The sequence below is a fragment of the Leptodactylus fuscus genome, chromosome 11, assembly GCF_031893055.1.
Source record: "Leptodactylus fuscus isolate aLepFus1 chromosome 11, aLepFus1.hap2, whole genome shotgun sequence".
Classification (NCBI taxonomy): domain Eukaryota; kingdom Metazoa; phylum Chordata; class Amphibia; order Anura; family Leptodactylidae; genus Leptodactylus; species Leptodactylus fuscus.
The window spans coordinates 82173876-82184223 of record NC_134275.1 but is presented as its reverse complement, the minus strand read 5'-3'; positions in this window follow the sequence as shown (position 1 = coordinate 82184223).

The window sequence follows — 10348 nt, the reverse complement described above, 5'->3', positions numbered from 1 at the left end:
TTTATCTCACAAAAATCACAATTACACACCTGATAGAGCCCCAAAAAGTTATTTTTAATAACATTCCCCCCTAAATAAAGGTTCTCCCTAGCTATCCCTGCCTGTACAGCTATCCCTGTCTCATAGTCACAAAGTTCACATTCTCATATGACCCGGATTTGAAATCCACTATTCGTCTAAAATGGAGGTCACCTGATTTCGGCAGCCAATGACTTTTTCCAATTTTTTTCAATGCCCCCAGTGTCGTAGTTCCTGTCCCACCTCCCCTGCGCTGTTATTGGTGCAAAAAAGGCGCCAGGGAAGGTGGGAGGGGAATCGAATTTTGGCGCACTTTACCACGCGGTGTTCGATTCGATTCGAACATGGCGAACACCCTGATATCCGATCGAACATGTGTTCGATAGAACACTGTTCGCTCATCTCTAATCTTTATTAATACATATTTTGGTTTTTTTAGCACCTTTTATTATACTCCATATTAATTTTGCTGTTTTCCTTGTTTATAGTATTATTCATTCAAAGTTTTTTTACATAGGTACTATAGCATACCTCCCAACTTTTGAAGAACTGAAAGAGGGATAAAATGTGCGGCGTGCGTAGCGCGTCGCGGCAAATTTAGCCCCGCCCACTTTTGTGCTGGCTCCGCCCACTCGTTAATTTTTCATGTGCCCGCACACAGTATAATCCTCCTACAGTCACCCGTACATTATATGTCCCCCCTCTATCTCGCCCCCAGTTTCATATACACCCTTCATCTGCCCCCAGTTTCATGTCCCCCTTCCATCTCTGCCCCCAGATTCATGTCCTCCATCTCTGCCCCCAGATTCATGTCCCCTCCATCTCTGCCCCCAGATTCATGTCCCCTCCATCTCTGCCCCCAGATTCATGTCCCCCATCTCTGCCCCCAGATTCATGTCCCCCCATCTCTGCTCCCAGATTCATGTCCCCTCCATCTTTGCCCCAGATTCATGTCCCTCCATCTCTGCCCCCAGATTCATGTCCCTCCATCTTTGCCCCAGATTCATGTCCCTCCATCTCTGCCCCCAGATTCATGTCCCTCCATCTTTGCCCCCAGATTCATGTCCCTCCATCTCTGCCCCCAGATTCATGTCCCCCATCTCTGCCCCCAGATTCATGTCCCTCCATCTCTGCCCCCAGATTCATGTCCCCCATCTCTGCCCCCAGTTTCATGTCCCTCCATCTCTGCCCCCAGATTCATGTCCCCCATCTCTGCCCCCAGATTCATGTCTCCACATCTCTGCCCCCAGATTCATGTCCCCCCATCTCTGCTCCCAGATTCATGTCCCCTCCATCTTTGCCCCAGATTCATGTCCCTCCATCTCTGCCCCCAGATTCATGTCCCCCATCTCTGCCCCCAGATTCATGTCCCCCATCTCTGCCCCCAGATTCATGTCCCCACATCTCTGCCCCCATTGTCATGCCGTCCTCTCCTTCATCTGCCCCCAGATTCACGTTCCACCTCCACATTAAACTTACCTTCTCCTCCGCTCCCTCGCCGCTCTCTGCGCGCCTCTCTCGCTGACACATGCGGCTGAAGGAAGGAGCTGACACAGGTCAGCTCCTCGCTTCGCTGCTGCCGCCGGCTCCTGGCTTGTAGACGCGATGTGTCACATCACATGTGTCACATCGCGTCTACAAGCCAGGAGCCGGCAGCAGCAGCGAAGCGAGGAGCTGACACAGGTCTGCTCCTCGCTTCAGCCGCATGTGTCAGCTCCTTCCTTCAGCGGCATGTGTCAGGGAGAGAGGTGGGCAGCGGCGAAGCGAGGAGCTGACTTGTGTCAGCTCCTTGCTTCAGCCACATATGTGTTCAACTCAGATCTGCGTCCTCTGGACGCAGATCTGAGTTGAAATCGGGACATACCTCCCTCCAACCGGGACCGCGGGACATGTCATCCAAATCGTGACTGTCCCGCGGAAATCGGGACGGTTGGGAGGTATGAATATAGTCTGTTAGAAAAAGTAGGCGAACCGCTGATTGGACAGCGGCTTCACTTTGATGTGTAGGCTCGTTTTTGATTGGTTATCATTTTTTCCTAGTGTCAGCGTCTCTTTTTGGATCATATGTAAAAAGTAGTCTTCATTCAGGTCCGTGCCTTTCGAAAAGAGGAGGAGCTTCAGGGTCATGACTTTAAACAAATTCTTCTTGAACTCATATACGGTGTAGCTCTTATTCCTATTGGTCGGCGGCTTTTCTTTGAAGTGTAGGCAGGAATCCTATTGGCCAGTTGTTGTTAGATGAAGCATAGAGTCTCCATCATAGAGCTATAAGAATAAAGAAGTGAAGTTTTCCTTCAGGTCCGGCTTTTTGAACACACCCCTAAAGGAGGGGCCATCTGTCGGCAGCTCTCCCATTGGTTGAATTAAGACCATAGTAAGAGAAGCTTTGGTTTCCCTTCAGGTCCGGCCATATAGATACACCCTTAAGGGGTGGAGCCTGCCGTCGGCTCCTTATTGGTTGATTTAATCCCACAGGATTCTATGGGCATTCGTTTATAATAAAAAAAAGCTTCAGTTCTCCATCAAGTCCGACTAGTTAAACACACCCCCAAGGGGAGGAGCCTATCGTCGGCAGGCTCCTCATTGGTTGATATGATACTATAGGGTTCTATGGATATTTTTCCATGGATCCTTAGCTCTTTTTCTGAACATTCAAAGTTTTTCAAAAGTTTATTAAAAGTGTAAACAACTTTATTCAATGTTTAAATTTTGAAAATTTGGGTCTTGTTCACACATAGAAATGTTTTTATTATGGAGGTGTTCTTCTATGTATTTAAAACTGTTACAGACATGTAAGAGTTAAAAGACAAATGTGATTGACGTGTATGTGATTTCACTAGTATAAATAGAAGGTAGCACGCTCTTAGAAACCAACGAGCTTGAAAAAGTATATTTTGTATACGAAACAGCTGTCGCCCGGTTGCTGAGCGTGCCTCCTCCCGCTTTTAAACTTTGTATGGACATTCTTCAATAAAGTTTCAACTTTTTACGCTACTGTTGGTGAGTGCCAAGCAAATTCTTCTATTTATTTTTTCATATGCTACTTTGTTCTGGACTTAGAGCACCACCACATTTAGCGTTTTTTTGTCTCCCGTGCAGATGTATACCTCTGTGTAAGTAGTGCCACCCATGTCTACGTACTCCCAAGGAATACTCTTCTAAACACTACGCCGACTGTAATGCCACCATATAGCTCTGCAATGTAATTCCTGAACAATACCGCCATATAATGTCTAAATAATACTCCCATACATTGTCCACATAGTATAACATATAGTTGCATAGTAGATGAGGTTGGATGACGACATCAGTCTATTCAGTACAACCTATAACCCTACAATCCCGTACAGTGTTCATCTAGAGGAGTCAATATATACCAGCCACGTATCCAAATAATACTCTTATATAGCTGTATAGTTCTGACATATATAAAGCAGTGGATTCGGACTGTATTCTAGGGAGGACCATTGCCTATTGTGCAGTCCCTCCCTTGTTTGGTCCTACGAAAGGTTAATATCACACAATGGGGCCTATAGTAATAATAGGGAGAATACCAACATAACATGATATAAAAACTACTGTCATAATACAGAGGAGGAAACAAGAAGGGAAATGACGAATTCTATTCAATATTATATAACAGTTGTCTGATCCTTGAACTGCAAATTTTCCATTCTTTACCCCCAACAAAGCCCCCTCGATAGAGAGACAGTCAGTAATACTGAACTACAGGCTCATAAATAGCCCCGCACCTATAATAGCACAACAGAAATAGATCCGTGAATTCACTGACACTTGTATTTGATGGCACTTTCAAGTCCTCAGCTCAGACCCCAAACACACTCAGATCATAACGCACTATAGAGCACACAACGAGCCCCACTAGAATATACCGTATATCCTACAACTAATATAGGGTGTATATATCCTAGACTACGTCCTCATGCCTGGACCAACTCTGCTGATGTATATACTGGGAGATTTCCAAACATCAGGAGACTTGACCAATCTTCGTAGGTCTGGGAGGTCTTTTTTTTTTGTTTTTCAAACATCCCAGTTAAGTAGGGAAGAGTCACAATGCAAAAAAAATTGGGAGGCGACATTAACCTAAACCGGATCATTGTATGCTGAGGATCTTCACAGCCCGAGAGAACATGTATTGGATTATAAGGGTAACACCCAAAACAGCCCCACCCCAATATCCAGCAGATGTATTACTCATTGTGAAGAGACCTGTGTTATCCTGCAGGGATTTACATACAATTACCAGGTAGAGTCATCCCAGGTATCCTGACAAATTTACTTTCTCGATCGTAAGAGCGGCCCAGCCGCAGAGCATTGGTTGGCCTGTAATCCATGCGTCAGTGGTGCGCAAGATGGGACGTCAACTATGGAGTTCACATGGCCAATGCCATCTCTACTTTCCACTGTAGAACATGTGCCAATTCAACGTGGCCCTTGTGGACCCACCATGAAGACACTGCCCCTTCACCAGCCCGAAGTCACCAAGGAATGGCCACACATTTGGTTCTGTAGATGGTCCTGCAGGTCTGGTATAAAGTCAACTATCACAGAGCTGTAGGTCAGTAACTTGTGCAGGGCTCTGAACTGCAGGGGTAACCATGTGTTTCTGCACCAACCACCAAGGTAGTGCCCAGGCTCTTGCTCACCAGTTGCTTTACAACTTGGCCGATGTCCTGGGATCGGTGTCCATTCCTCTCACAACTCGTCTGGAATCATTGTGCAACCTAATTCCCAAGAGTTCCAGAACACGGACCAGCCAATGACCGGCACCAAATAAAGTCACACGGGCATGTCTATAGGGAATCCTCCAACATAGTGCCAGTGCATTATCAAAAGGCAACACAACCAGGAAACGCCAGTTGTGACACAAGCTTGACCAATGTTGGACCACCATTAAGATAAGAGGCACCGTCATATCTGTCTATGCGTGTGAACAGAGTGCCGGAAACTCCATTTATATGCAAACTATGATGATAGACGGTGGATTACACACAGATTTAGGGGTAGAAATTGAAAAATGGGACTTTCAAACATACTAAACCGTCAACTATAGGGAGGGGATAGAAGGTGAAGAGGCCTTGGCACGTACATGTGGGTCTGTCCATTGGAATGTTCTGATGGCGAATCTCTCAAGAATCGTTGTGTTCGGGGTTCAGGTGGCTCGGGTTTGGAATTGTTTTCGGTGGTCCAACACCTCGACACAAACACAGTTCCCGGGGGCCACTTGTACCAGTCAAGAAAAGATGGCAACCAACACATTGGCCACAACACTGAATTACATAACTTCTATAGCGATAATACAGAGGTCAGTAAAAGGTATATAACACTCAATGTACCTCGAGCAGGGACACAGTATATGGCCACGAACAATCACCCACCTGAGGTTGCCTTCACTTCACTACAAGAGTCCCAGATATGCAACTTTATCTATCCATCCTATGGCATGCAGTATATGGTTCCTGCACCGTATAAGGTCTCAGATGGGATGCCCCTAGAGATATCCATAGATATCAGTCGGGGCACTGGTAGACGACATGACTGGAGTACTTAGTGCATAGGCTGATTTTCGGCAGCCCTGCCGAGGCCTCTTCTGCACCATCCCGCATCCCACACCAGGGTACGATGACACACCAAGCATCGAAGTCACGTCAGAAATTCTGCAAATTTAGGTCTGAGTCATCTGGAAAATGTATTCAGGGAAGCAATAAAATAAGAATTATATGGCAACATATCAAACATTTATAATAAGCAACAAAAACAAGAAGAAACCAAATACAGCTTCCCCCCATATCCCATCATATATGGTCAGATCAGATCTGCCACATTTGTAGTCATTCCCAGCAGTAACGTCTGTGTAACGGTGAAATCGGCAGAGACAATCCCGGGACGATCTTAGACTGGAATCACATTGGGGTGGGGGTTTGCCTCTTCGGCGTGTCTATCTTATGGTATGTTCAGTTCATGATAAGGACCCCAGCCCTATTATTACACTGGTAGGGGGGGGGGGTCTCTTCTCTGGAGGATGGTCAGAATCTATTCAGTATCTCATCGAAAATATACAGTTGCAATAAAATTGCAAAGAGTAACCCAGACACGAGTCCTGCCCTATGTCATCGTCCCATGGAGGGGATTTTTGATGACTTCTCCTTAAGCTATGACCTGGACACACTCCCATCTCAGGCCAGTTCTCTCCTAGTCTCACACATTGGGCATCGGGCTGACCGCTCACACCAGACTCTCCGCTCACTACACTGGCGCGGCTCACACTTATCACAAGATGTCGTCACTCGCTCACCAGCTTCAAGCAGTCTTAGCATCTCAGGACAGCACGGACGGTCTCACAGTCAGTTATAGTATGTATATGTCAATTATGCAATGCCAGAGCAAAAGAGTGCTGCAGAAAAACCTGTGCCGGAAGTGTCACGTTTTTTTCTGCAGCATTTTTTGCCTCTATACCTATATGGAAACCGCCAGTATTTCCGCAGGTATAATTCACATGCTGCGATTTTCAAAAACCCCAGGCATTTTTGCAAACACAGCTTCTCTGCTGCAGATTTTTATCTTCCATCTGTGGATGGGACTCACAAGAATCCAATCCACTTGGCAGGGACTGTAAAATGCTGCATTTATGCCACGTGGTGTGACCTGCCTGATGGACGGGGTCTAGTTTGGCCAGGTAGTCTCTGCTCATGGGTTGCGGAGTGTAAATCCAGGACTGCTTGTTCCTGGAACACCTGAGCAGATGTCAAGATAAAGCATCCATGGAGCGCTGCCAGGATATTACCGGGGCCACGAGATCCAGAGAACATTCAGTGCCTAAAGGCTCCGGAGAGGTAAATCCTATACTGGCTGCACAGCATGTTCTCTGTGTAGCCTGCACCTCTGGAAATGTACATAGAACTAGTTCACACAAGTCAACATGAGAATCTAACATGTGCCCCATGCAAAAAAAAAAATAATAGAAAAAATATGTATTCTAAAACACACTGAACGTGGCCAGAAGGTGGAAGAGAATATAGAGAGAGCGTGGCCAGAAGGTAACAGGGCATAGAGAGAGCGTGGCCAGAAGGTAACAGGGCATAGAGAGAGCGTGGCCAGATGGTAGCAGGGAATATAGAGAGTGTGGCCAGGTGGTAGCAGGGCATATAGAGAGTGTGGCCAGGTGGTAGCAGGGTATATAGAGAGTGTGGCCAGGTGGTAGCAGGGCATATAGAGAGTGTGGCCAGGTGGTAGCAGGGTATATAGAGAGCGTGGCCAGATGATAGCAGGGCATATAGAGAGTGTGGCCAGATGGTAGCAGGGTATAGAGAGAGCGTGGCAGGTGGTAGCAGGGCATATAGAGAGCGTGGCCAGATGGTAGCAGGGCATATAGAGAGCGTGGCCAGATGGTAGCAGGGCATATAGAGAACGTGGCCAGATGGTAGCAGGGCATATAGAGAACGTGGCCAGAAGGTAACAGGGCATAGAGAGAGCGTGGCCAGGTGGTAGCAGGGCATATAGAGAACGTGGCCAGATGGTAGCAGGGCATATAGAGAATGTGGCCAGATGGTAGCAGGGTATATAGAGAGTGTGGCCAGGTGGTAGCAGGGCATATAGTGAGCGTGGCCAGATGGTAGCAGGGCATATAGAGAGTGTGGCCAGATGGTAGCAGGGTATATAGAGAGTGTGGCCAGGTGGTAGCAGGGTATATAGAGAGTGTGGCCAGGTGGTAGCAGGGCATATAGTGAGCGTGGCCAGATGGTAGCAGGGTATATAGAGTGTGTGGCCAGGTGGTAGCAGGGCATATAGAGAGCGTGGCCAGGTGGTAGCAGGGCATATAGAGAGCGTGGCCAGGTGGTAGCAGGGCATATAGAGAGCGTGGCCAGAAGGTAACAGGGTATAGAGAGGCCATGGCCAGATGGTAGCAGGGCATATAGAGAGCATGGCCAGATGGTAGCAGGGCATATAGAGAACGTGGCCAGATGGTAGCAGGGTATATAGAGAGTGTGGCCAGATGGTAGCAGGGTATATAGAGTGTGTGGCCAGGTGGTAGCAGGGCATATAGAGAGCGTGGCCAGATGGTAGCAGGGTATATAGAGTGTGTGGCCAGGTGGTAGCAGGGTATATAGAGAGCGTGGCCAGATGGTAGCAGGGTATATAGAGTGTGTGGCCAGGTGGTAGCAGGGCATATAGAGAGCGTGGCCAGATGGTAGCAGGGTATATAGAGAGTGTGGCCAGATGGTAGCAGGGCATATAGAGAGCGTGGCCAGATGGTAGCAGGGCATATAGAGAGCGTGGCCAGGTGGTAACAGGGTATAGAGAGGCCATGGCCAGATGGTAGCAGGGTACATGGAGTGAGCTTTCCCATTATAGTCATTGGGGTCCACCAGACTCTGCATGTAACCGCTGTTTTCTGCCTTTGCATCAGATAAACTCTGGGACTCATTTGTAAATGTTTAATCTGTAACAGACAGGAGGTCGTCCTCAGTCCCAATCTAGACCCTCATCAGCCGTACAGGAGGGGGTGGAGCAGTGTGATGGGGACGTGTTCTGGATCCACAACGGAGAGCGATCCTACTGTGACCCTGGCGTTACATTGATGGTCTGTACTATGGATCCGTCATTGATATAGTCATGAAACAACCTTTGGGTGCATTCACACTAAGTATACGCTGAGCTGATTCTGAACGTAAAACACATTAAGAATCAGCGCGTACAAAGCAGATCACATTCATTTCAATGGGAGCCGGCATACAAGCACTCCCCATTGAAATGAATGGGCTGCTTTTTTCCCTATTGGTTTCAATGTGATACGCGCGCAGGGGAGAGGGGGGAAGAAGAAGAAAAAAAAAAAAAAAAAACAGCCCATTCACTTCAATGGGGAGCACTCGTATGCCGGCTCCCATTGAAATGAATGGGACCTGCTTTGTACACGCTGTTTCTGAATGTGTTTTACGTTCAGAATCAGCTCAGCGTATACTTATTGTGAATGCACCCTTTAAGATACTTTTACCCTTCATTAGTTTGATATGAAGTTTTTGAAAAGTTACAGGAATTATTTTTTGGAAAAAAACAAAACAAAAAAAGATTTGAACCAGGAGTTTGATTTTAAGTCTCCCCTTTCCAGATCAAAGACCATGACAGATGAGATCTACGAAAGATCGGGATGGATGGTTCTGCATTACCGTATTCTTTGCTCCATCAGCACCTTGTGGCAAGTTGTGGTAGTGCAGGACTGTAAATAAAACTGTAGCTGCACCACAATACATATAAGGAAAATGTATGTTCTCGTACATTGTTAGGCAGTTTTTTTTTTTTTTTGCATTTCCTACACAATACATATGTCATAGAAGGAGCCCCATCTGTCCCAGTTTCCACAGAGCAGTCCCACGTGTAGGACACGCTGATGTCGTGACACGTCCTATCTGACCAGAGCATTGGATTTGCACCATTGCACCCAGCAGTGCACACAAATAATTGGCAACATTCTCACCCCCTACTGCTAGCCAGCTAATGGCACCTTGAGGTCTTGGCATATCCCTGCACATTCCCACTTGCGGATGGGACGTCATCCTGAACAAAACCGAGCCAGATCTTTCCATAACACACCTATGGCGTACATGTCGTCTCCTACGAGACATGAACCAGTTGCAGTTGTCCCCGCCATTAGGTCCAGTGTGATGCAGCTCCATAGAATATGCAAATGCAAGTTCTACTTCGTAAGATCCTTTTTGAGGACTTTTTTTGCCCTCAATTACCCCCTGAAATTGAATATATAAGAACATCTCTGACCCTCCAGTATTGGACAAGCAGGACCCGGACAGAAAGTGATCAGGGAATAATTTATTGATAGATATTAAGATAAAACATTATAGGTTCTTGTCATTGCCGTCCCCAACACGATCGCCTCCTGGAGTCTACAGATCCGGCCTTGCTCAGGGGTCAGTACAGCTCCCCATTTATTTGGAGTCCGCTGGGGATTGATCTTCTTCAGCAACAGGTGCAGGAGGGTCACTGGGTGCAGGGTTATATTCTAGGGTGTCGTCCAGGTTATCAGGGCCCAGGCGATGATGGCGGCTTTTATCTACAGAGACCTGAAAGAGTGGAAAGGAAGACTTACTATACATAGGACTATAGACACGATCACCAGTTTACAATGCAGAGTATGTGTATAGCACGGCCCATAACATGCACCAACATTCGTGGATGGCCCTTAGGGGAAGCGTGGCGGAAATTCTGGTGGAAGACAAACCAACTATGGATGTGATGCCGTTGCAAAATCTGCTGGCCACACAGGAGCAGATTCAGGAGCAGTCTCCAGGCCCGG